This window comes from Chiroxiphia lanceolata, chromosome 6 (assembly GCF_009829145.1).
Source record: "Chiroxiphia lanceolata isolate bChiLan1 chromosome 6, bChiLan1.pri, whole genome shotgun sequence".
NCBI lineage: Eukaryota > Metazoa > Chordata > Aves > Passeriformes > Pipridae > Chiroxiphia > Chiroxiphia lanceolata.
In genome coordinates, this window is record NC_045642.1 from 58995836 (window position 1) to 59022293 (window position 26458).

Genomic DNA, 26458 nt, shown 5'->3' on the forward strand with positions numbered 1-26458 from the left:
CAGAGAAGAACTTACTCCCATGAATTACAGGTGCCAATCTTTCCCAAATGTAGTCCATCCGTGTTTTCTCCTGTCTGCTCCAAAGAGGATGAAGGTTTCAGTTTTTAGTTAAGTAGTTTTTACTTTGTGTTCTGGGTACTACCCTCTGCTGGACAATCCCATTTAGCAGCTCCACAGCACTGCCACGGTCATTTCTGTGTGAGATCAGAACATAAAGTACAAGGAGTACTCAGCATCATCAGGATGAAATAAACTTACACACCTGGAAATTTATCTCCGGTGATGGTTTCAGCTGGGATATGAACAACAGGGTCATCGGGTCATCTTTTTGCACTTGCAGGTAGATTTCATGGCATGACTTTCCGAAAAAGCTTTCTTTTCTACAGGCTGAGATTGGAGAGGTACTTAAAAGTTTCTGAGAGAGAGCAAGAATAGAGAATTACAAGAAAAAAAACAAAACACCTTGAGCTGACAAATTAGCAAAAGTGTATGAGACAGAAAGAAAAACAATGTTTAATGAGTTGTTATGGGACATTGTGTTTTGCACAACATTCATGGCCACATGATAACTGTGACCTGTCACAGCCAACACGTTCACTTGCTGTAAATGTTTGACTTCATCTGCTCACCAGAAAGATGGAAGGTGCTCTCATTAGAAGGACCATCACTAGGAAATCAAAGCTTACTAATTGATATAACTCATGAAGAGATGAGTTAGTAGTGAACAGTGATATTTATACATTTATTTTTGAAGTGCTCACTTACATAATTTTTATCATTTCTTTGTCTCCAGAAAGCAAGCTCTCCATTTTATTGATCCTTTCAGAGAGGGGAAGCATGCCTGACTTTCTACTGGTAATTATGCAACTGTACATGCTTCCTTTCTCCTCAAAAAAGCCATGTCAGTGCCCTTGGCTTCATTTGTAGTCTTCATATTTCTGGGTTTTATCATTGAGTCCTTGACCTCTCCTTAATTTAGATCCCGAAAAATAAGTTGGAAGACACAGATTGTTTGATGGCTTTTCTCTCCCACACAAGGAAATTTTGAGAGTTTATCTTTTTTGTTCCAGAGGAAGGCAGAGGGGTTACTAGGAAAAAAAAAATGAGGTTTTACCTGTTCTGTTTTTGATATAGCTAGGAAAAATCTTGGAGCTTTTTTCTTGCAGTTTATAAAAGCAATATAAACCAGTAACTAACTGGAATGAAAAAAACCCCTCCTAGTTATAAGAGGAAATGTGATATGCTTCTTTGAATCCTTAGATACTGTCAAGAGCAGGACTAGACATACACCATATGTGTATGCATATTATGTACCACCATAATTCTTATTGCACAGGGCAATATTCTGCTTTTCCTTCCTCCCTGCATTTCTCCTTCATCCCCATGAATGAATTAGCCAGTAACAAACCCATCTGCACAAACTGATCCATGTGACGAGTTACCATTAAACGGGTTTCTGGTCTTCCCGTGCTCATGCTTTCCCACATCCCAGTCCCCATCCCACCACTTGCACTCTAAGTCTGAACTGCGTCAGTGGAAGTTTGCCCCAAAAGTAAAAAAGGATCCAACATGCCTCAATAGTTACTTGAAGTCATCTGAGTTTTACACACAGGAGGTTTTCAACATGGGGATTTTCTAACATGGGCATGCTCTGGGCAGCATTAGTGTATTACAGGACATTCCAGGGGGAGCAGATCCAGCTCCTGCAACAGGAATCTGAATAAATTTTAAGTATTAATGTGAAGGCAGATTGTCTTATCATCAGTCATAGCACTATAAATATTAACCTAAAGTTGATTTAACAGGAATTTCTCCTGTTCTTGATCTGCAGTAGCAGCTTCTAGCATTGGCTACAGAAGCGCTCAAGAGTTTCTGAGGTTCATACTACAGGAAGAGAGTAAGATTTCCCAGGCTTGGGATTTCCTGATTAACACTGATCCATAACACCTTGGTCGTCTCAGAGTGCCCTGTGCTGACTGTGAGGTCTGAGGCTTTTGGGACTTGCATGATCCATGAGCTCCAATACTCTCAAGACACTGCAGGGTGGGTTACAGACAACAGCTTGAGCAACACTCAAGGGGACAATGCAGGCTATTTCTCCTGCTTTTTTCCTTTCCTTTGTTGTCCATGTTTTTTTAACTGGCTTTCCCTCCTTTTTCTTTTGATATGCAGTACTTTTTTTATACCCTTGGGGTAGAGGGAAAAACAGATATCTGTGGAGAATTTCATGTCAGAAATTCTATGCTAGGAAAACGTGTCATGTAAGGCAATGAGGCACCATTACGAACCCCCACAGGGAGTCGATACAACCCTTGTCTAGTACCTCCTGTCCTGTAGCCATCACACTGGCACTTGCAGCAAACTAAGCATTGGGCTTTCCTGAGTTCAGAATTTGCACTCTCAGTTTATTTGTCTCCCAGCCCCCTGCCAGCAGACGTGTCTTCACCTTCTTTCTCCTGTGCAATCTGGGATTAATGAGAACAGGTAATATTCTTGTCTTGACACAGGGATCTGCACCCCAAGCCAACAAATTTGTCTGCTGGCACTCCAGGGTGATATATATCCAGAATCAATTTTGCATCTTAGAGTCCAAACCACTGAAACAAACATAAAAAGGCAAGAGTCAAGAAACTGGATAAAAAAAGACTACACTCTGTGTAGGCCAAGAAATCCTTAATGCTTCATGTCATACTTTAGAAAATCACTTTAGCCCAAGACTCACTTAGTGATTATGGTCCTATTTCAACCCCAGATATCCAAGTGAAGCTCTGATGGAGGGTTTAGAAAAGGCCTTTTAGCCACAGACAAGGAGATCAATCTGTTTAGTCTCAAAAGGGAGAGAGTGGGAGGCAACTTCATTACACTGTCTTCACATGGAGAAGATAACAGAGCACTTAAAAAGGATTCTTAATCTAGGAGAGTGGATTAACAAAATGCTCCTGGCTAGAAGATGAGTCCAGGCCAGTTCCAATTAGAAGCAAGAAACTTTAAAAAAAAAGAACTGAAAACTATGAGTCACCTATTCAAGTGGTTTTGATCACTGGGAGAGGAAAGGACAGTCTCCAAAACGAGACTGGATACTTTCTGGGAGTTGTCCTGCAGTCACCCCATAAGGAGCCCAAGAGGGAACCCAGTTAGAATTTACCAATTCTAACTTACCAATTCTAATTTACTCACCACCAGTTCCTTCTGAGCTTATCTAAGCCTCCAAAATAGCTGCATTAAAAGAGATAAAATATCCCTTCCTAACAATGACAGTGCAGTGCTGTTTTGGTCCACATTCACCTGGACTTTAGCAGTGTTTGTGCCTCTACCAAAACTATCCTTCAAATGAAGAGACCACCCAAAACAGACAGTCCAGTGCCTTTTTCACTGTGACAATACCTTATCCCAGCTGGTTCTTATCTGCTGTCATCCCTTTCTGTGTATGTTTGAACTGGAAGAGAAGCTGCCTTTTGTAGAAAAGCAACACATTTACAGACATCTGTAGTACAGCCTTCTACACTTCTCTCCTGCATCCACCATCCCATAGGCAGGAAGGGCAAAAGTGGATTGACCGGACACATGCATGATGGAAAGACTTGTATTTTGCTCCATTTATGTACATTCATAGAATCATGGAATTGTTAAGGTTGGAAAAGACCTCTGAGACCACTGAGTCCAACCATTAAGCTAACACTGATAGGTCCATCACTAAACCTTGTCCCAAAGTACCACATCACACATTTTTTTAACACTTCCAGGGACAGTGATTCCACCACATTCTTAAGCAGACTATTCCAATGCCTGACCACCCTTCGGTGAAGAAATTTTTCCTAATATTCCATCTAAACCTTCCCTGGTACTACTTGAGGCTGTTTCCTCTTGTCCTCTCGCTACATGGGAGTAGAGACTGACCCCCAGCTGGCTATAGCCTCCCTTCAGGTAATTGTAGAAGTGATAAGGTCTCCTCTCAGCCTCCTTTTCTCCAGGTTAAGCATCCTCAGTTCTCTCAGCTGCTCCTTATAACACTTGTGCTCTGGAACCTTCACCATTCATTCCTACTTATTAAATAGCAAGCACTGCTGGCATCCCTCATGCCAGTGTCCATCATTAGGCAGTACAGAGATTCTACCACCAGTTACAGGTCTATAAAAGCTCTAAGTGACACAGAAGTGGTTCAACAGAAACCAACAGGGCTGCATGGCTCTTTCTCCTGGCACATTCGTATCCAGCTTCTCTATACTGAAAAGAAAATGATATCATGGGTTCCCAGAGAAATGAAATGGCTCACAGAATCTCAGAATGGTTTTAGTTGGAAGGGGCCTTAAAGACCATCTACTTCTGACCCCCTGCCATGGGCAGGGACACCTTCCACTAGACCAGGTTGTTCAAAGCCCCATCCAACCTGGCCTTGAACACTTCCAAGGATGGGGCATCCACAACTTCACTGGGCAACCTGCTTCACTCCAGAAATATAAATGACAGGAGGACACAAGATAACTCATACAACTGGTTCCCTTTCTGCAAGAGTTTCAAGTGGAACAGTTTGCTGGCTGACCAGTGTCAGATTCCATTAGTGATTCTGAAGTACAATGCTGTTTGATTTATTTATCAAAGCTGTTATTTTCAAAGGCATTTAAAGTTAACATGGTCATCTGGGAGGGGAGGGAGAGAGACAGAAAGATGCAGCACAAAGAGCTGTCACCTGAAAAGGCCTTTTAAAAAATTTGAAGTTCCATGAAAGATTTTTCTAAGAACTGCCCAAAAGTTTTTATTGAAGCAGTTACACACTTCCATGCCCAGCACCTAGAGAGAAGAGGAAACACCAAGGTGCAAAGGGGTTTATATGCACGTGCAACCACTGCAAGCAGCGCAGAAGACTTTATCTGTGGATCACTTGCCTGCAGTTTTAACCCAGCAGCCCTTCCTTGTTTGCTCCTCTCACTTTTCAGGGGAGAGCACACACCTCTGGGGGGAGTGGGGGGGGCAGAAATCAACACTTCAAATATCACACTGTAATCTGGAAAAGACAAAGCGCAACTTTCCACCCCTGGTAGTTTTTACTGGCAAATATGTTTCCTCAGGAGTTTGTGGAGTAGAGCAAAGGTACACACCAGCCACCATCAGCAAGGAGGGAGGCCCTGACTGCTCTGCCCACGTTGGCTGTTTCTTGGTCCCTGCAGAGGAGTCCCACTCTCAGCTGCAGGGAACTTCTCCAACAGAGCTGCAGCTGCTAAAATTAGTATGGGATTAAGTCTATTGAATTCTGAACGATCTGCTGCCCTCTGTAGTCCAAGAAGAGCTTTATTCAATCCATGGCAGGAAGATTACTGCTTTTAACTGAATTCCTCCACCAACTCTTGGAAGTGTGAGCCCAAGATGGCACGAGAAAGAGGTGACAAGTCCAACTGGGCAAGCAACAAAGTCACTCTTGCAAGTGTGAGTCGCCACTGAGGCAGTCATCCCAAGGGAAGCACTTCCCAAGAGTCAATCATCAAACTTCACAGACACCACCCTGCATCTAAAAGGGGACAGACATAGCTTGAGGCTTGTTGCTCATGTTTCTAGCAGCAATGCTGTGTCTCCAAGCTATAGAAATTCAAAGCTGGAATAGAAATCTGCAAAGTCTGTGTGAAGCTGGAAAATAAAACCCCACAACAGCCTGAGCAGAGACCCCTGGAGAGGCACAGCTCCTCAGCACACTGTAATACATCTGCAGATAAGACATTTCACTTGTCAAGCTCTTGGTGCTCAACTGCACATCTTGTTCCTCTGAGTTAACAGAAAAAGGGAGCTCAGCCCATTGTGTGGGCTCTGCACAAACCTGCTGAGCCAAAGGGGACCAAGAAGGGCTTGGGTTTGGAGACCAGAGGGGCTGAGCCACAGGGAACCACTGTCCAGTTCAGGCACAACAGAGAAATAAATGGCTTGGGGCATGTTCAGGAGATCAAGGACCTTTTTGACTCCAATGGCATATGGCCCTAATATTTAATTTATGAAAGAGGGAACACAGTTCAAAACAAACTAACGCTCCTATTTTCACAGCCTGACTATCCTGAAGCAATTTCCCTCTTTCCCTCCCAACCCACTGCCTTTTTTAGAACTATCCACAAAGCTTCCAACAGGGAAAAAAGCACTTTCACTGCAAACCAATGAAGTCTACAGTCAGATTTTTTCCCCAAAGAAAACAGTTCCTGCTTTTCAGCCTTCCCCAATTACGTTAGTACAAGATATCTCACAAGGTGACAGGTGCTTTGGGTTTAATGTAACCTAAATAGCGTCTGCAGGTAGATGCAGCCCTCCAGTGGTCAAGATAAAGACAGACAGCTGTGAATTTTTATTTTGTGTGCATAGAGGCAGTCATAGTAATAGGCAAAGAATGCTGCTGCTTCTCTCTCTGTGGCATTTGGGGGTGCCAGTGTACAGAAAACAGTAAATCCAGACCCACTCCGAGTGGGCAAGTGGGCTCCATCCCACAAGGACTGTGCCTCAGGGGCTGAGGACAGGCAGACCTCAGCACAAAGCTGAGGCACAGAAAGCTTTAAGAGGAGCAAGACTTCTCCATTTTCACCCACATCTGACCCGGGATGGTGTCCTTCTGCCCAGGAGCCCTTCAAACCAATTGCAGGGTGTGCATCAGGACACCCTTCCATCCTAATTCAGTCCCAACCCTGCCTGCTTGGTCTCTTGCCATGCAGGTAATGCCCAAACCACCAAGCTCAGGTTGGATGCTGCCTTTAGGCTACTTCATGTTCACGATCCCTAGAAGACATCACTGCCACTTCAACCTGATTGCAATCAGTCTCCCATCACCTTTGCAATGAAACAGAGCCAGTGTTGATGGTCAGACAATAGATCTGGGACATCTTGGGCATCCAGGGGCCAGTGGGGGTCATCATTCTATCACTCTATGGTCTAATTCTTACCTGCACAACATAGGGATTATTTGCTGCTACTTAAATTTTTCGAGAAGAGAGGAGAGAGGGAGCAGGACATGAGCACAGGAAAGACAACTTCGTTTACACCTTGTGGCTCTGACCACCCCTGTTTTACTTGAAATGAGCACCTGGGCAGAGCCTGGGTCACACTCCCATCCGCCTTCTTACCATCAGGACAAGAAAGGAATCATCCTTCATGAATAACTCAGAGCAGCTCCTTGCATTTTGTCATGCTCCCATCAGACCTCTGTAGAACTCAGTAACCAATACACACCCTACAACTTCTTAAGAGAGCAGAGGAGAGAGTTTAAACCAAACTAGCAAGATTTGGACACTGTCAGGGGACAAATGCTAGGAACACTAATGAAAAACTCAAAATAATATTTCAAACAGGTACAGAGAGAGCCTTGGTTTGGGGCTGCTGTCATGGGAAACGGGGTCCTTCGAGTTCAGACCCAGACAGCGCCAACAGCTGCACCCATCCCTGAGCTCGCCTCAACAGCTCTGGTTTTACGTGCAGCTCCATCACAGCAATTTTCCTGAAATCCTTCAGTACAGCAGTGCCATCTTCAGGCACAAAGCCTGCCCTGCACCCCTCGGGAGGAGTAGGAAGGACAAGATGTGCTGCAGGGTTGACTCAGTCACCAGGGGTATCACCATTTGACTTACTATTGCCCCTTGTTAGCTGCAGCTTGCCCTCACTTTCCAGGTGATCCCAGCCTTGAGAACTGCAAATGCAAGATGCATGTGAGCTTTTTCAGCCTCGTGGTAAGTCTCCCTTCCAACGCTCACAGCACTGATGATTTTATCTCAAGTGGAACTAGAGCAGACACTGTTGAGCTGGTCCATCAGCCCCTGGTCACTGCTTCACTCAGACCCATCTCCCAAGACACAAAAGGTAAAACAATTCCAGAAGGAGAGTAACTCCTTGGTAGCAAGTGCAAGGCTCCTGAGAGCTGAGACCTTCCACCTCTTCCAGCACAGATTTTTTTTGTTCTAATTCAAGTGCTACCACAACAGCCTTTCCATTCTGCAGCCCACCTGTCTATGCAGCAACCAGAGACAGCCTCTGGTTCTCCTCCAGAGCAGACATGTCTTCACCTCAGCTATCTGCATATGGACCTGTGCCCCCAAAAGGTACCAAGGTGCCCACTGGGCTTAGACTCAAAATTTTGCAGAAAAATAGCTACTTACCTTAATGCTATAAGAAAAGGGCCCAACTCATTGGGATCATCAGGAACAACACTGATTCCATGAGCCAAAGGCTGCAGTTGTGGTGGGGCATCACCCTCTAGAACTGGCCATGCAGGACCTGAAATGTCTGCCTGGTCCTGAGCTTCAAAGGACAACATGGGAGAGCAATAACAGCTCCCCACTACGATCAGAGGATTCTGGCACCTTCAAGGGAGAAAGACCTTTACCTTTCCAGCCATCCTTCCTCTACCCTGACAGCAGATGTTACACACAAACCTCCTTGCAGCAAATTGGCAACGATTTCCACTAAGCAGTTTGTGTCAGGAAAAGCCACCTTCCACCAGTAAGAGCTACAATTTGGCACCGCTCAGCCCAAGTGGGGATAATTTCCCATCAACGGCACATCAGCAAGGCAGAGCAGGACTCCCTGCTGGACTGGGAGAGCTGGGATGCTGCAGGGCTCTGCAGCACTCTGCAGCCAGGACCTCAAAGCATCACCTAGTTTGACCGTCAGCACTGCTTAGCTTAGGGCCTGAATTAATTAAGCCCTGAAATGCACGGAGTGTGGGATGTAATGGTGAGTTACAGGTCTCAGATGGATTCCCTAGGTCCTGTGCCAGCTGTTCCATGAGTCTGGGCTGGCAGTGCCAAGGTAGGACAGCCCAAAAGCCGCTTCGGTTCAAAGTGGCTGCAAATGGCTGTAAAGAGCTAAATAAGAAAATACAGCTGAGAGCAAAGCAAGCCCACGGTGGTCTGGTCATGGTGCTTTCACCACCTCCTTTAGCAGCAGAATAATTGGCATAGAACACCCTACCTTCAGTCTGCAGCTGAATTTGCCTTGTAGCAGGATGATTCACTGGACTTTGAAAATACCCACAGTGGGAAAGTACTTGCACATGTTGGACAACATGGTATGTCTGTGCTGGGAGGTGTGAAGCTGCTCCACTGTCTTTTATTTCCACACTAAAGCAGTTCTTTCCGTAGTTGAACCAAGCAAGGCCCAGTATCTCCTACCAGTGTGGTGAATCCTCAGAGGTGGCTGCTCCCACCAAGGATCTAGGAGGAATTTTGCCCATTTGAATATATTTCTCTGTGACAGGGATATGTCACTCCAGAGACTCTTGGTCATTAACACACAATATGGGGAGAAAACAGACTAAACTTGCTGGCATGAAGCAAGAAGCCCATTCCTCTAAGTCATGCACGTCCCCATGCCAAGGTTGAGGTATGGTTCTTTGGTTTAAAAGAAGAGTGGTTCAGAGATAGGAAACATCTCAGGATTTGGGTGGTGGCTGCTAATCCTGGTAATACTACATCCAGATGAGGTATGTAGGGGACTCAGGATCAGTGATTTCAGAGCTGTCCTCAGGTTGACAACACCCAGCTGTTGTCTCCTAATGCAACACCATCATAGGAGGTGACTGGTGTACTGCTGTGCCTATGGCACCTGGTTGCAAAGTTTTGCCCTTAAGAAACTTGGACCTGCAGCCCCAAGTGGTACCCAAGTCCTGGCTGGAGATGGGAGCTGATGCACCTGGCCCTGGAAAATGTCTCCCTGTGATTGCTTCAAGAGGCTCCTGCCCACAGGGGAAAGTTCCTTTTGTAAATATTTCTCCTTTTCAGTATCTCTTGAATATTTTCAGTGTTTCATTTCAGCTTCTTCAAGAAAACAATTCTAAAGAAAATCCCTGAGGAGGAGGAGGAAGATGGTGATCTTTCCATTATATTCAGGACTTTTAGTAAAAAAATACCATTTTCCTGAACTGCTTTAATAGTTAACTATTTTTTTCTTTCACCCTTTGACAGCATCTGGAAGATGCCCCGCAGAATACCATTAGAAAATGGTTTCTTGTAGATTTTTAAATTAAATAAATAAACAAGGAAAAGAGGAAGGGCTTTGTAAGGCCATAGGCAAGTTGGGATGCAAACAGTGGGATCAGGACAGGACAAGTTATTACCAGGGTTTGCAGAGCATCCAGAGGAGTAGCCCCAGGTTCATCCTTAAAGAATCTGCAGCTTATAAATTTTTCAGGGGATTAATCGTGTTAGAAACCTTTATTTAGTAACATTACATGTTAACTTCTAAACCAAACCACATACATTCAACAAGAGTCCATCTTGTTCAATAGAAATAGATCTTTATTAATAACATGCACATCATACGTATATTTAAAATACATATACATTTTTCTACTATTCACTTTAGAAAACAATTTCATAAAAACCTTCAATCAGGTCCCAGGTAATTTTAAACATTAAAAAGCTGTTTTTTGTTACAGAACCAGTAGGTGTTATTCCAATTACTTGGTGCATAATCACCATGTATTTAACATTATGCAGGCTCATGCGTTTCAATAGAAATAGGTGTTCCCTTTTCTGCTCTGTTAATCATGTCAAATATATGATGATATACTTGACAACACCTGCCACAGTTGTTATATACAGCTGTGATTCCCTCCTGAGAGCACGCCCACAGGTGGCATTTAAAAGCTGGAGACAACTTTTTTTACAACTTTCTGAGTTCCTGCAAGGGGCTCCTGGTGCTGTAGGTGACCCAGAACCCAGCTGTGACAGAAACCAGAAAAACAGAATTTCATGAACAGCGAAGAGGAAAGCAATCTGAAAGAAAAAAAAAAAAAAAAAAAAAGAAGAGGAGAGGGAATTGGCATATCCCCTCTGTGTTCACGGTAAACTGAGGCCAGGGTTGGGTTTCCCAAGGTCCTGCCAAGTACCAAATCAGATCTGTATAGAGTGCACAGAGTCATCAGCGATAGACGGTTTGCAGATTTACAGAACATTTACAAAGGCTCGCATGAGGATGGGACTTTAAGGCACAATAGTCCATATACTCAACACATTCATTGAAAACGAAAGTTCAATTTACAGTGCAATATAAATGTAGTCAAGAATTCAAGCGGCAGCTCAATAATCATTTTCACTGATAATGAGGCAGTTGAGGAGAACCAGCAGCCCCAGCCCTGCACAGGCTCATAGACATGCTGAGCATCAAGCACACGAGGAGCCTCTTGGGCTTAGGCAAGAGGGTCTGTGCAAGGACACTGGATGATAACTGAAGCATTTACAGGATCAGGGCTCTAATATCATAGAATCGTGGAATGGTTTGGGTTGGAAGAGACCTTAAAGACCATCCAGTTCCAACACCCCTACCGTAGGCAGGGAACCTTCCACTAGACCAAGTTGCTCAAGCAATATGTTGGGGTTCATCACTGGGTTGTACAGGCAGAGACATGACACCCACACTGTGCCTGCCACGGAGCCACCCCACTATCAATCAACATGTCCAGTCAGGTAGGGAAAAGCAACACAAAGAAAACTTAACTCACAGAAACACTAATTACAGCCCAGTGTGCTGCTATTCCAAGGTGAAAATGAATCGTCCTAAGTCAGTCATTTTCTAAATGATCAGCTCTCATCACCAAGTCTGTCCTTGTCACCCAGCTCATTTATATTCTCTCCGATGAATATTCTATCTCCAAGGCAACTGAGTCAAAGGGAAGGAAGGACTTTCTTTACATCCAGTGCAAACATAGCCCATATGTAGGAGTTCCTAACACAGTCATAATAGAACGTATATATATATATATATATATATATAACTGAAATTTGACCACCTACAGATAGATTCACACATCAGAAGCCAGAAGAGCTGAATTGTAGCTACATACCCCATAAAGAAAAATCACTGTATGTAGCTGTATTAAAGTGCTGGTACCCAGTAACTTGGGAACTAAATGTTAAAATCAGTATACGGTTCAAAAGCTGTACAATTAAATATTTTGGGAGTCACTTGCAATGTTATTGCACCTCTGTACTTCTTTATCACCCCATAAACTATGTTTTTTAAGCACTAAAGTAGAATCTTTCAAATTCACTTTTCAACAGGACCAATCACTGGGCAAAGTGGAAGGCAGTAAAAACTAAAGTAGACTAAAACCATTTAGAATTGGAGACCTTTGATTCAATTTAATATCAATAAGTCAACCAAACAAAACCAATTTTTTCTCTAGAAAGAAATAATCCATTTGAACAGCTCCGAGAGCAAGTAAAAGTTAAGAAATTGAACAATATCTTTTGTTCAAGAAAACAACACATGAGAGAAACAAGAGTAAAGTATCATCCTTTGTCCTAGGAGTTTTGTGATCTGATGCAGATTTTTTGTCTATTATATGTGTTCAGGTATTTTAACACCTCATCAGAGAAGCTTTCAATAGGCAAGAAAGTATCTGCCTCTTCCAGCAGGTAAAGTACCTTTTCAAAGATGAATCTGACAGGGCCAGTTGTTTTTTTTTTTCAAGTGAGGTTAAAGACTTTGATCCTACTGAGCTTTTTTCCTTTCATTGAAACATTACTAATTTTAAGTTAAACTTTTTATTTATCCAAGTCAGAACCATCCCACCAATATAATAAAGTCAGTCAGTGAGAGAAAAGAAGCGTTTTAGCATTTCATGTAGCTGCTAGATCATTATGAATTCAAGTGAAATGGACATGAAGAGAAAAAAATGCATAAATCAGATCAATTCGGAGTGGAAAATTACATGGTTTGAAAAATCAGAAGACAGGAGCAATTTTCCTCTGCCACTATCCCAGCCCTAAAGGCAGCACGAGGCGTGTGAGGTGCCCCCAGAGGCCAGAGAGCTCCCTGGGGGATAATGGCACCTCTCACAACAGCCTTCCTCTCGCCAGCCCACAGCCCACGCAGCAGATGGGCTTCTCTGCCAGCTCTTACTGGTGGTACTGGGGCTGTTCCACACACCTGATCATTAGCCTGGCCTCTCTCAGCCCCCTGTTGAGGTGGGCACGGCCGCCTTCAACTGGAGATTTCTCAAACCACACCAAATGAAAGCTTAACCATTCACATGATCTGGGGCTGCTGCAAGCCCAGGGGAGGCAGGAATGAACCACACATAGCCAGGCAGCTCCGATGCTGAATTGTACTGACCAAGGATTTAAAGACATCCTCTTTTACAAGACAAGTAAATATGCCTCGTCTCAAAATAAAAACTAAAACCTGAACATTCATCATGACTAACAGCACCTCCCAAACAGCACAGCCCTGTTTTTCCAGCCTTCCCACAATATCTGCGCTGTTTATGTTCTCCAGTTTGCAGGTTATCCTTGTTTTGAATTGCACTGCTGCCCTTTTTTTATTATTATTTAAAAAAAAAAAATCTGGATTTTACTGCTTTCTTCTATCTCTTATACCTCTACCGGCTTCTAACCACTGATATCAGAGTTGACTTTGTTCTTCACACCTCTTGCTTTTGCCTTCCTGCCTTTTCTCCTGCACTAACACGTGCCTGAGAGCTGTGATGATATGTGCAACTCACACGACTAGGATGCTCTAAGCAGGGTGACAGGAGGAAGCTGACACAAAGCACGTTCCTGGCAAGCCATGGTATTTGTTCATACCGTATAATGCTTCAGAAATAGCATCAGCCACATCTGCACGAGCAAAGCCTTTCAAAATAATAATAAAAAAAATTAGTTTCTTTTATATATATATATATATATATATGTATATCTGCCTCCAGCTGAGTGTGCGGTATTATTTACTTTGCTTTAAAGCTTTAAAGTGGTGATAGCCAGCGAGGCAAAGCCAGTTTCTTTGCTGTAAGCCAACAGACCTGCAGGACTTTGTCAGGCTTTGAATCATCTTGTATATTTGTTCAGCAATTCTGGGATGCAGGTCACCGGTGGGTGAACTGCAGGTGTATCGCTAACAGCTAATTTACAGGCTCATTAATCACATTTCCCCAGATTATAGTGCAATCTTTGCTTTTGACCCCATTGCTGGAGCATCATCTTTTCCCTTGTGTTACTCTTTGGTATTTTCATGACGTAGCTTTGGCAGCTATAAAACTTTCCACTTGTAGTCATTCCATTTGCTGAACATCTCGCATGTCGTAGCTTGTGAAATATATATTTACATCTCCTAAAGTTAATTCCCAGATTGAAATTAGACATTTCACTTAACCTGAAACATTATTACTAATGCTGAGCAGTTTCATCAGAACCTCTGAGGTCTTATCAGCATCTGTCAGATACATTCATTCTCTATCTACGAGGGTTATCATTGCTTTTCTGCCTTTTATATTCCACATAAAAAGAAATTGCTGTCTATTCCCTAGCACCAGTGTGAACCTCGGGCCAAACAGCAAATTAGCATGCAAAGAAGTATCAGGGAAACAGCTAGGGAAAGAGGCAAATGAAGTTAAGGGAACACCAATGATGCGCTGAAGAAACAATCTTTCCTGTGAGTCATTCTGGTTCTTATTAAAATAGCACAGTAGATACCAGCTAAGAGATAATATAAGTAAAAGGTGAATGCAATTATTTAAAAAAAAAACAACCCACAAACCCTTGCAAATCTCGGTGTAGAGTGTCTTGTAAGTAGCAAGCGAGTTCAGTCTCTGAAAATCCTAAACTAAAGGCTGATTCCTTTGGCACTGACTCCTTCATGGTCAAAGCATTTCTCAAACAAACTTTCTATCCATACCTTTACAGTAGATAACTTGTGTTTTACTCCTCACTGTTAGACTACTCCACTGCTTTGGGCAGTTCCCCTTTCACCAGGGATGGCATAATTTAGCTGTAAAAGTGATTTGGAACATCTGTATCTACACACAGGGAACTTAAAAATGCAGCTTTGTTTCTACAAAGCGCGCTGCACGCAGTCTCTGCGGGTAAGGACCTCCGTATTGCACCAGCTCTCTGTGTACAGCAAGGTACTTCACAACCGGGGGGTTTAACAGCGGGGGCTGCAGAGCATTATCCAAAGTACCTTCCACTCAGCTCCCAAGGCATCCGCCTTTGATCTGCAATTAGTGCCTCACCTTAACACCTCAGTAAGCAGTTCAAGCATTCAGAAACAAACATCAGTGGGTCTAACAGCTACTTTTAATTCATTTTATAAATAAGCAACTGAGAATTTTGCTCCAGGTGGCTGCCCGTGTAGCCCATTCCGTAAACGGCGTTCTCTGCAGAGTAAGGCACGATGCGATACGAGTGCAGCTCTTCATAATAGAGCGACTGGGAACAGCACTCCTGCACCATAAACTTCAGCCGTTTTCGTGCGTCAGAGTAAGCAGTCCTATAGCACGGAGCCTCCTTAAAGTATTCATAGCTCTCCCTCTCTGTCTCTAGGTGAATCTTCCTCAACAGATTGTTAATTAATACAGACCTACGGAGATAGGCTTCGGGGTCGTCCAGGAAGCGGAGTTTCTGGAGGGATAGTTTTAGGATACAAGTCCGGTCCTCTGGTAATATCAAGTGCTGGGGAGTAAAGAGTAAGTGAATGGGTCTTTAGCAGCAAGGAGTGAAACTGGGGGAGGATGGGTTCTGGAATCAGAGAGATACTCACTTTTGGACAATACTCATGGTAATCTTGATGTAAATGTTCTTCTTCTGCATATTTTCTCTTAAAGTAGGCTACTTTCGACGTCGTTAATGTCTTTGGTAGGCCCTGATCAGACCAGCTCTGCACAAAAGAAGAAGAAAAAGAAGGTCAGTACTGCTTGCTACTCTGGTGGCTGTAACATCACAGTCTGGGGCGTGCAGGGGAAGGAGGGGTCCGGAGGGGGGATGCAGCCGGGGCGACACTCAGCCTCGACCTGCCGCCTTCAACACACTGGAAAAACAACTGAGAGGCTGGCAAATGTGAAGGCATTTCTGAAACACCCACCCTGAGGCTTATCAGCACAGCAAGCCCCTCTCTGGACTGACCACCACAGCACCAGGCACAGGCCAAATGGGCTGTCCTGGCCAGCCAGAGCATCACGGAGCAGGTGAGAGATGCCCAAGGGGGGAAGGTCACCATAAGGAGTGACTGGGATGGGACCATCCGTCTGCAGGACAGGATCATGTGCCAGGCTGTGGGGTGTGCAGGCCAAGGTTTTGATTTCCACACACCATCCACAGAAGCTCCGTGGTTTCCCTGGAAAACCGATACAGAGCATATTCACTAGATGGTAGTGTCGTCTCAGAGAAGCAGCAGAGCCTCAGTTCAGTGGGGGGGTGATGGAGTTGGTTTGTTCTCTGTGTTGCTTCAGCTTTTCAGGGCACAGAGGATGAAGGCTCAACCTTTGGACTAAGAGAAGGAACTACTGGGCTTTTCTTTTGTCCAGTGAAAAGATCCCAGTGGAGGTCTGGTTCCCCACAGCAGAGCCCTGCAGAGGACTAGGGCACCCTGTGCTCCTGTAGGCAGGCCTGGCTGGCTGTTCTGAGCTCTCTCATCTCTATAGAAATGTGTCATGGTGTTAATTCAGCATCTTAATGAAGTCCATAACTCCAGTGGTACTCAGTCTGGTGAACACTGGGTCCCTGTGAGAGCCAGGATTGGTCTTTGCTTTGCTATTGACCAGACAATAAGAGGGGGCATGTGCACTTGCGAGAGGCATCAATTCCCACTCTCTCTCTTTTATAAGAAAATTCTGTTGTTTACTTTTAAATGTACCATTTTTTAAAACTTATTACGTTGATATCTAAAGTCAATTCAGGGAAAGTATCCAGACCCACTTCATAGAATAACTCAAAGTCAGGTCCTATAGGAGATATTTTCTTCCCCAAATTGAGATCTCCTTATGGCAGCATTTGAAACTTTTCAGAGAAAATAAAGGATTTGGTTCTGGACAGCTTCCCTGTCACAGCAAAAAAGCCAAAGGATATTGCACAGCTAGAACACAGATCTCACATCATTAGAAGGATCCTGCCATGGGGCATGAAGGACTCCTTGAGTCATAGCTGCAGGTGGGAGTAATAAGATACCCACACAACCATTTCAAGGACTGACAGAATCTCTCCTTCACTAGCAGGAAGGATCAATGTGCTCTTCCTTCCTTCCTTCCTCTACATCAAAAACCCACAAGAAGGGGCTGAAGAAGAAATTCCCTCACACGAGACTCTTCTTATGCTTTCTCACTGAATTTCAAGTCCATGAGGAGAGAGGTTTCTCATAAAGTATGTTACAAATCTTTACAGAAAACTCCTGACTGGTGGATTAACAGCCCATTTGGAGTGGAGACCCCTCAGCCCTGCTCTGGAACCCATCTCAAAATAGATTGAACAAAACAGCAGCATTTCTCTGGGTGACGGACTATTGCTCTTGCAGTGGAACAACACTACATTCTCATCACCCTGGACAACCACATACACCAGGGATGCTCCCTGCATCCACCTCAGCTCTCCAGGGCAAGGACACAGTTGTGGTCTTCACCATTCCATTGGCATTGAGCAGCTGCCAACACTGGTTTAAATTCATATGCAGCAACCTTCACTGCTTGCAGGTTTTATTCCACTATTTGAGTTACACCAGAGCCCTGACAGCCTGGACATTTAATTACGCTGATATTATGTTCTCCTAGGTGGAAACCCCACTGCTGTCTTATCTGAGCACAACAACAAATGCATTTATCTCCCAGTGCCATGGGATGGGAGAATTCTACAGTTTTCCTCACACTTCTGTGAGACAGACAAAGGTATAGACAGATGAAGTGACAGTCCTGTAGCCACCCAGGCTGTCGGGGCTGGGAAAGGAGCCAAACCCAGCACACAGGTAGATGACTCAACCATGGACCCATCCTTTCCCTCAAACCAAGACTCTAAGTGCTCTAACTTGCTCCCTAGACTTTTTCAGGGAAAAAGCTGGGAGCATGGCCCTAGTACTGCCAGTGTGAAGCATAAACAGAAAATCAGCCTGAGTGCAGGGGTAGCACAGACAATCACAGTGCACAGAGCACCGTGGCTCAGTTCCGCAGCTCCACTAGCTCCGTACAAACCTCTGCTTTGCTGCTCCATGCCACAGGAATTTCTCTCCCTGCCCCAGAGAATGGAGGGTGACTGTGAAACTCAGCATCTCCTTAGCACAGGTGGTCCTGTGGATACCAGCAAGGAGCAGAGAACAGGGACAAAGGAAGGAGCACTGGCACCCTGACCCTGGGAGGAAGGGAGGGAGAGAGTGAGGAAGGCTGTGTTTAAGCACACGCACGGGATGGGGTCTGCTGCTGGCTGGCAGGCACAGACGGAAAAATTGTATTTTGCTGAGGGATACATATGACCATCCTGGCAGTGAGTTCATTGAGCATCCAACTGGCACCCCTTTTGTGGGGTTATGTTCAGCACCAGCCTGGGATGTACCCACTGAGTGCAAAGTGGTTGACTGTATTTAAACTCCTAAAGACCTTACATAAGCTAAAGCAGCAGAGTTGTAACACCCCCCCCCCCCATCTTGTTTTAGGAGCAAGGAAGGGAAACAACAACCAAGCAAACACCAAGAGCATCTCTAGGCTGTAAGTTTGGCTTTAAATGTGTTCCCGCTTTTAAATGAAAGACTACACTCTAGGAGCAAAGTACCCTCAAGCCGCTTGACAACACACCAGCTGTTAGCAAATCTCAGCAGTTCCAAATCTGCAGCGCCTGGGGGACTCATTTCCCCACACCAGCTCAGCTGCTACCTTCCTCTCTCCGGGAGGGAAGGGGTGCTGCCTGCACAGCTGCAGCTATAGGGTGAGAAAGTGAGCTGAAGCCAAACAAGTCCCATCCCAGGGCTGCTCCACAGAAGTTTGAGGTCTGCTTTTGTGCTCAGTGTAGCTACCATCCCACCACCTATCTCATTGTCATCATCATGTTTTGTGGCTGCTGGTGATGCCCACACACCTGTCTGCAGGTGCAGGGAATGAGAGCATGCACTGTGCCTTGCACTGTGCCCTCAACACCAGCACGGATGCTAAAGCCTTCCAGGGGCCCCTCTCCCCGCAGGATGCTCTCAAGGACCAAGCCTTTCTCTAACACTTATTGAAAGTCAGCGTGCACTGGCTCTGTGCGTGCCTGGGAGCTGCTTGGCTGGGGTTATAGGCTGTAGTAATGCCGCAGTGAATCAGACCCTTAGTGTTTTGTTTAAATATAAACATATTGAATCAGTGCTTTTTGTGTAGAAGGCTATTCTCGCGAGCCAAGTGTTTTGACAGCTACAGCAAGGTGGTATGAGTCACTGCCTCTGCCTCACTCAAGCTCAGAGACAGATACATCTTAATCACATTACGTTTTCTCTCAGCGCTACACCACAAGTCAAGGCACGGGGCCAAATTTCCCCGCGGGGAGACTAACCAGCGGAGCGCTGAGTCCTGAGCCTGGGCTTTGTCCTTCCAGCCTGGACGAACCTTGGAAAAGCGCATTCAGCGTCCCGGCAGCGTTCAGCCGCGAGCCCTCTGCTGCTCACCAACGGCTCGGTGCAATTTGCAACAGCGGGAAGCGCTGCCGAGGGCTCGGGAGCCCCAGGGCAGGCGCTGCTGCTCACTCTGCCCGGTGTTTACACCCCGCCGATGCCGTGCCTGCTCTGCATGCGCGGCGCATCAGCACATCGGAGCACGGCGGCTGCAGCTGCCATTAGCGCTAATGGAAGTTTGAAATATAAATCCCATGCGCGGCAGTGAGGACGGAATAGGCGCCTCTGTCTCGAGCTTCGGAGCTCTCAAACACAGCTTCGCAGGGGCTTTAATTGTACTTTCAAAAGAGCAGAATATGTCCGTTCCTATTTGTTTCTCAGGGAATAATTATGGTGCTCGATGGCGTGGTACTCACAGAGTTATTAGGCATGTTTGGACAGAGGGTTATCTTATCTAAATTGGGTTGGAAATAGATTTATAGCATGGCAACTTCCCAGTTGAACTGCAAATTGCAAGAAATTTACTTCATCTGGCCCCTGTACTCCTGCATTGCCCCAGTGACAGGAACCCCTCTTTGGCACGAATTAGTGCTGGGTGATTTCCACAGGGCTGCAACCTTGCCGAGACAGGAGCTAAGACAGAGTTTAATAAATGATTGAGCAGCCAGGAAAAAAACAATCAAATCTCGTGCTTTTTCATCTCAGGCAATGGAGAGGAATCTGGAAGCCCGTTTGCACAGCAGCTCTGTCCCAGAACTTGCACGTGAGCCCTTGGGAGCATCCCCACACCTGCCTGTGCCTCCACCTCCCCTACCTTTTCTCTGGAAGAAAATTCATCCCTGCCTGCTCAGTGCTGCAGTGAAAGGGGTTGTACAAGTCGATACTATTTGGTGTTGATGCAGACATCTGCAGGGGGTAAGCACAGAGCCGGCTGGCCGAGCCAGACCTGCCGCCGCTGCGCACGGAGGTGGTGACTCAAATGTGCCGGTGCCCTGCAGGGTTCCTATCGCAGCCTAAGGAGTGTAATCAATATACAAGCTAAAGCTAGCTGAGACGGAAACCATTTCTGAGCATCTCTTGCATGCACAAATAGAAAACCTCAGGCTTCTGAGCACACAGAAATTGGCCTTTATTTATTGGCGGGAGATGTGACTGGGACATGGCAGGACGTATCATCATGTCCTTGCGACTGCTGTCAAACTGCCGTGATAAATTCCCTCGTCTCTAACCTTCCGAGCACTTGCAATTAGGGGGTGCTCAGCTGAAACCTGCCTCTGATTTCGCATGCTCTGCTGCAGCTTTTCCCCCTCTTCAGGGGAAGCATAAGCAGCTGGTCCCACTGTGGGATTCCCAGTTGATAATGCAAAGCTACCAGACCACAGGCAGATGAACATGTGGATCGAAAACACATGCCAGCCCTAGGATTTCACACGGACTGCCAATCGATTGTAGTCCTTCCAGCGTATCGAGCCTTATCCCTCTCTCAGACAGAGTAAGCCCCTTTTCATTGACTCACGGAAAGGTGGGGACCCACAGCCGTACTGTTGTCTGCTGGCTTTGCCCTTTAAAACTACCTTTTAGTTGGCTAATTGCTTTGCAGATCTCCCTAATTGCAGATTCTCCCTCGGCACACGTGTGTACAAGGCACAAGCATCTGAATAGCTCTCACGAGGGCATGAAGGCACGAGACTTAATGGCTGAGTGACTATTCCTGTCTCGATTCCTACAGTCCCACTGCTTTTATCAATAGAACAAAATAATAATTCCAGGTTCGCCCCCTTTCAACACTAATCCCAGTAAATTCCCTCACTCAGCCCGACCATCTGAAGTCTGCAAACTTGTTAGTTACCTGACGATGCGGAGTCAATCTGCAAAGGGTCTTTCTGGGATAATCTCAGCAGTTCTGGTAAGATTTCCCCCTCGCACGGGCTCAGCGAGCATTTCTGGCAGCACGGCACTGCTGAACGGTTACCTGGGGTGGTGCATCAAGGAGAAACACACATGGCTCAGGTGGCAAAGTCAGGACAAACACGGCAAGTGGCTGGACCACACGAGAAGAAAGTGCTATTTCAGCATCCCCACAGGGCTTAGTAACACGAATAAATAAGAGTTCTGATGTCACACCCAATTCTCTAACTTTGACCTTGCTTCCTGGAATCCCTTTCAAACATCATCATAAAACATTAAGAAAAAACATTTCAGTCCCTCAGTGGTATATCCTCTCAGAGCAAATGCTGCAAATGCTGCTTGCTCCTCTAAATATCCAGACATTTCCAGACCTAGAACATGAATTCTGCCCTGACCACCTCTTAAATTGGCACATTATTTTCTCTATTAATTCTTGTCATCCTCGGAGGACAGCTAAAGGCTACTATGACCAACACCATTGAGTAGTAGCATTAATTTCCTATCATACACACTCACACTGCCTGCAGAGCAATACAGGTCCGGGGAAAGTCATATTCCCGTTTCTCTTCAACAGAATTATTGCAGGGTGCATGTTTCAGTGTTTGCCTGACATACAGTGCAGCTTCCAGGCTGATGCCTTCTCGGCGAAGTATCTGGCATGTAAGAATATCTCCTACTCTGGGGGAAAAATTATCACAGATATGTGGGAGTTTACCTAAACTCTGCACTTTCATATGTGTGTGAAGAGACACTCACACTTTCTTATGCACATGAATGAAATTAGACTTGTCTAAATCCTGCAAGAAAGAAAGAGCATGTATGTGTGCATATTCATGCCTCGCAGCTATAAGACAACTATATTTAGACAGTTGTGTCATCCCAGAGATGACACCATTAACAGGCAATGAAAGAAGAGCTATGGTTACTTTTCAGAGTTCAGCTCTGACCGTAAAAAGAAGACTCTGATTGAAATGACCTTTCGTAGAGCATGCTACAGCCCGGCAGAGCAGCAGCACCTCTGCCCGTAGCCCATAGCACTGCGGGACGTGCATGAGCCTCCCTCTCAGCTCTCTGCCCTCTTCCAGGATGCAGCAAAGCCGAGAGCTCACAAACAAACACAAAACTTACTCCCCGCCAACAGCCACCTGCTAAACCCGCTGGGACAGATCCCACCAGCAAAGCCCCGCGCCACTTCACTGCCTCGGACAACCCCACAGCTTGCTCTCCCCCGGCTCAGCGCCACTCACCCAGCGAGCCCCGGCTCCAGAGGGAGGGCTGCTCCGTCCTTCCCTCGCTGCTTCTGGAGGAGGTGGTGGCGGTGGAGGTGGTGGTAGCGGTGGTGGCGGTGGTGGCAGCTCCTGCGGGTCCCTGCAGCCACTGAGGAGCGCATCACCTCCCGGCCGCAGCCCGCGGAGGTGGGTGCCCAGATGTTCCCCGCGCGGATTGGTCCAGCGGGAGCAGATGTTGCCCGGTTGCTAGGAGCGTTGCTAGGAGCGCTGCTAGGAGACGGTGACGCTCTCTCCATCACTGGCGCGACTCGAGGCCGCGGGGAGGGAGGAAGAACGGGTAAGGAGGGAGGAGGGAGGGGGAGGTCCCGCCACCGTGATGCTCCGTGCTGCGCCGAGCCAAGCCGAGCCGTGCCGTGCCGTGCCGGGCGGGCCGCCGGGCTGCGGGATGAGCCGGAAGATGGAGCAGATACCGCGGCTCAGAGCTGGACGGGCGGTGAGGAGCTGCCTGAGACTCGCGGCAGAGGATGGGGATGTGAAACACCGAAACTGGGAGGGAGGTAGCAGCCCGAGGGAGCGGGAAGGGGAGGCATAAAACCTCCCTTCAGGGCGGACTGAAGGAGGCACGGAGAGGGTCGGCAGCCGGAGAGATGCTGAGTGCCCGTTGCGGCGCTGAGAGGGCGAGAGCTCTGCTTGCTTCAGGGCAAGACTGGGAAAAACACAAGGCAGTGCCTAGAAAGGCTGGAGGGAGAGGTGAGTCCAATTTGGTACTGCTGGCAGAGAGCTGAGCTCTTCTGCTCTCTTGCTGGGTCCCTCCCGACTTACATTGCTCCTTTCTTCCTCCATTCCCACATCAGATACTCACACATTGTTTTTCCCCTGAGCTTTTGGGATGTTCCACCACTGTGCCCTGGGTCTCACCCTGGCAAATACACCCGTGATCCCAAAGAGGCACTACAGCACTCTGCAATCCCATGGGCAGAAAATGGATTGTTACAGGAATAAAAACTGCAGAGCAAAACAACCCAAAGCTCCTCCTGAACAAAACAGCAGGTCACTGTGGGGTGAGACAACTACTGTGCCTCACTCAGACAGGAGGATTTTACTGCTGAGCACCCTCTTTATGGCAATAGGTAGGATATCAGGCTCAGCCTACCCTCATAACCGAGGGTCCAGCCAGCAAGGCCCAGAAAAAGTTTAAAAGGAATAAATACAATCTTAAATGTGTAAGTGAACAGAAGGGAAATCCCTTTCCCGAAAATACTGGCAGATAGAAAAATATGAAAAAAAAAATTTAAAAAAATTCTTTTTTAAAAAACAGTTAGTACAGCCAAGTATGTGTAGGGAACTTCCCTGGAAGAAGTGAGGCATTCCCAGAGGAGTTGTACAAGTTGAAAAGGAGGTGTACAAGACAACCTTTTCTGGAAAGCCAGATTGGTGTCAATGGCTGTAGTGAAGTTACCAGCACAATACTGTCTTAGATCAGTCCCAGCACCAAGCCTGGGCTTTGCTCAGGACTTCTCTCCAAGAGGAAATCTTCTTAGACAATAAATTTTCTTCTGTGCTTCCCAGCTGTGTCCTTTTCCACACAACTACCATGGATGACACTGCATCTCCTGAAAGACTCATGCTAATACCATACCCATCCCCATCACTCCATCCAGCCCATAAATCATGGAATGATTGGGGTTGGAAGGCACCTTAAAGATCATCTTGTTTCAACCTACCTACCATGGGCAGGGACACCTCCCACTAGACCAAGTTGTTCAAAGCCCCATCCAAACTGGCCTTGAACACTTCCAAGGATGGGGCATCCACAACTTCTCTGGGCAACCATGTTCCATCTTGTTACTGAAAGTGACTCAAAGTCTCAGGCAGTGCCAAAAACAAGGCAAGGTGCTATGGGAAAACATTCATTTTAGCAGCATCTGAAGGCCCTGGGCAATCCCCTGTTCTCTTGTGATCTGTAAGGTAGTGTCCCACACATGTTATAACTTGGCATATCACTGCTGGTGGGACACATGGAGTTCCCCTCCCTCTGGTTGCTCCAGGGTCTCCATGAAGGTCCTGCAGAGGAGCTTGCACCAGCCTTAGTCCTCCTCCCTCTTACATGGTAGGAATGGAAACACACTTCAACTGGCATTCCCCTGGATCAATATCTCATCCAAATTTTAATAAACTGAGTCTTGGCAGTCCTGAGTCCCAGCTAACACACGTCAGTGCCACAGACTCAAACCAGTTACTCCCTTGACTCTGAGCATCTGGCTGTGTTTGGTACTCAGCATGCAAGAACATGCGAATGCACTCAGCTCTCCTGGTCTTTGCAGTTTGAGGAAAGATCACTCACAGCCATATACTTACTTCCAATTATCTCTGAAGCTCTGCTTCTTTTACTGAGAAGTCAAATGAACTCCAACTAATTTCAAATTTGAATTTTCTAGAACAATAGGAAGGCACTGGAATTTAATTGATTTTGATTACCTACCTTATTATTATGCTGCCAGTAGCAGTAGTTCAGGTTGGTGTAATTTTAAATTTACTGTGAGATGAACCTGACATTTCTCTACTGCTGAATAGAGGACTTGAGCGATTCGTCAGCTCTTCACAAAGATGTCATAATTAATTCAGTAATATCACTTCTGTAAGCAGAGACAGAAAAGGAAGACACAGAAGCACCTACTCCGTGCCTAAGAGCTGAATGAACGACAGCCTCACTTACTCCAATCTTGGTGAAAATTACTGTATTTTTTTTAACATTCAACACAACTTCTGCTGTAAAGACACATCTTCCCCTCTCCTCTCAGCACACAAGGAGGACCTATTAGCAGGCAATAATTTACAGCCAAAAGGTCAGCTATGTTTCCTCAGCTGGCTCCAAGAAGTATTTCCAACCCCTGATCAGCCCGGAAGAAATTCTTCCACAATCCAGATGTAGCTGCTTTTCTTTGTCCGCTTTCCCAGGGGGCAGAGGGTGCAGGGAAACAGATCCCTGTCAGTGTAAACCAGCATTGCTCTGCTGGCTGAAAGGCATCTCCACCAAGATGAACAGCAGATGCTCCATCTCAAGCCATCCCATCCTCTTCCTCCTGCCATGGGAGCATGAGAGATCACCTCCCCACCTTGTCCGAAGAGGAGTTTCCCCTCTGCCAGGATGCCTGGTTGGGAATCACTGTCCAGCTGAATTGCACAATGTTTCAATGCAACAGAAATTAAACAGACCTGTGAACTGGGATCAAAGTCCCTATTGACAGTGATATTATTTGAGAAGATAAGAGTTTAAATGTGTACTGCATAAGATAAAACCCAGACAGGCAGACAACAGAAGAGCAGCTTTTTTCTTTTAGTTGAGTCTTTTGAAAGCAGGATTGCCTGGCATAGTCAGTGTTATAATATATGTATATTTTAAAATCGTTTAGAGCAATTGGGAATATAAAAGCCCAGAACATTAGCATCTACTTTACTTTAACTGTCTCACAAAATTAGAAAAAAAATCAGTTCCTTCATTTCAAAACAGTTGTCTCCTCAAGTCAAGTGTTAAAGAAAAAGTGAATTAAAGTAATGAATTCAAGCACCAAACATTCAAAAGATGTGTGTACAAAAGCACCAGTCCTCTCAGGCAGCGTATGCCTACACAGGTACTGCATTTCTAAACACAGCATGCAGAGAAGGTATTTTCAAAAGATAAAATATACCAAAATGTTCAGCATTTGTACCTGAAAACTTTCAGATGCGAGGACCTACGTCCTGGACCAGGTTTTATCCCTGGCCTGGCATGCTCAGCTGCCTCCAGCAGACACAGATTCTCAAAAGCTTTCCCAGCCATTGGCTTGTCACAGCAAGTTTCTGGACCCTGTTTATGCCTCCCATCAGTTGGCCAACCTCAGAGGGACTGGATGCCTAGGGAGGCTAGCCTACTGCATCTGAAAGTGAAGCCTTTGCATTCATTTTAAAATACTAGCTTTCTCTTTTTACTCTTCTAGTACTAGAACTCTATTTTTCTCCTCTATCTCCCAGTTCATTATACAAGAAAA

At 45.9% G+C, this 26458-nt stretch overlaps 1 long non-coding RNA gene across 1 annotated transcript; it reads right to left on the bottom strand.

Annotated features, from left to right (window-relative positions):
- Positions 1–10235: 10235 nt before the first annotated feature.
- On the bottom strand, positions 10236–22746 carry LOC116788729. Its single transcript, XR_004357748.1, has 4 exons — positions 22449–22746; positions 21143–21265; positions 15496–15612; positions 10236–15407 (listed from the first exon to the last, which is right to left on the bottom strand). It is a non-coding gene; the product is annotated as an uncharacterized LOC116788729 (long non-coding RNA).
- Positions 22747–26458: the final 3712 nt, after the last annotated feature.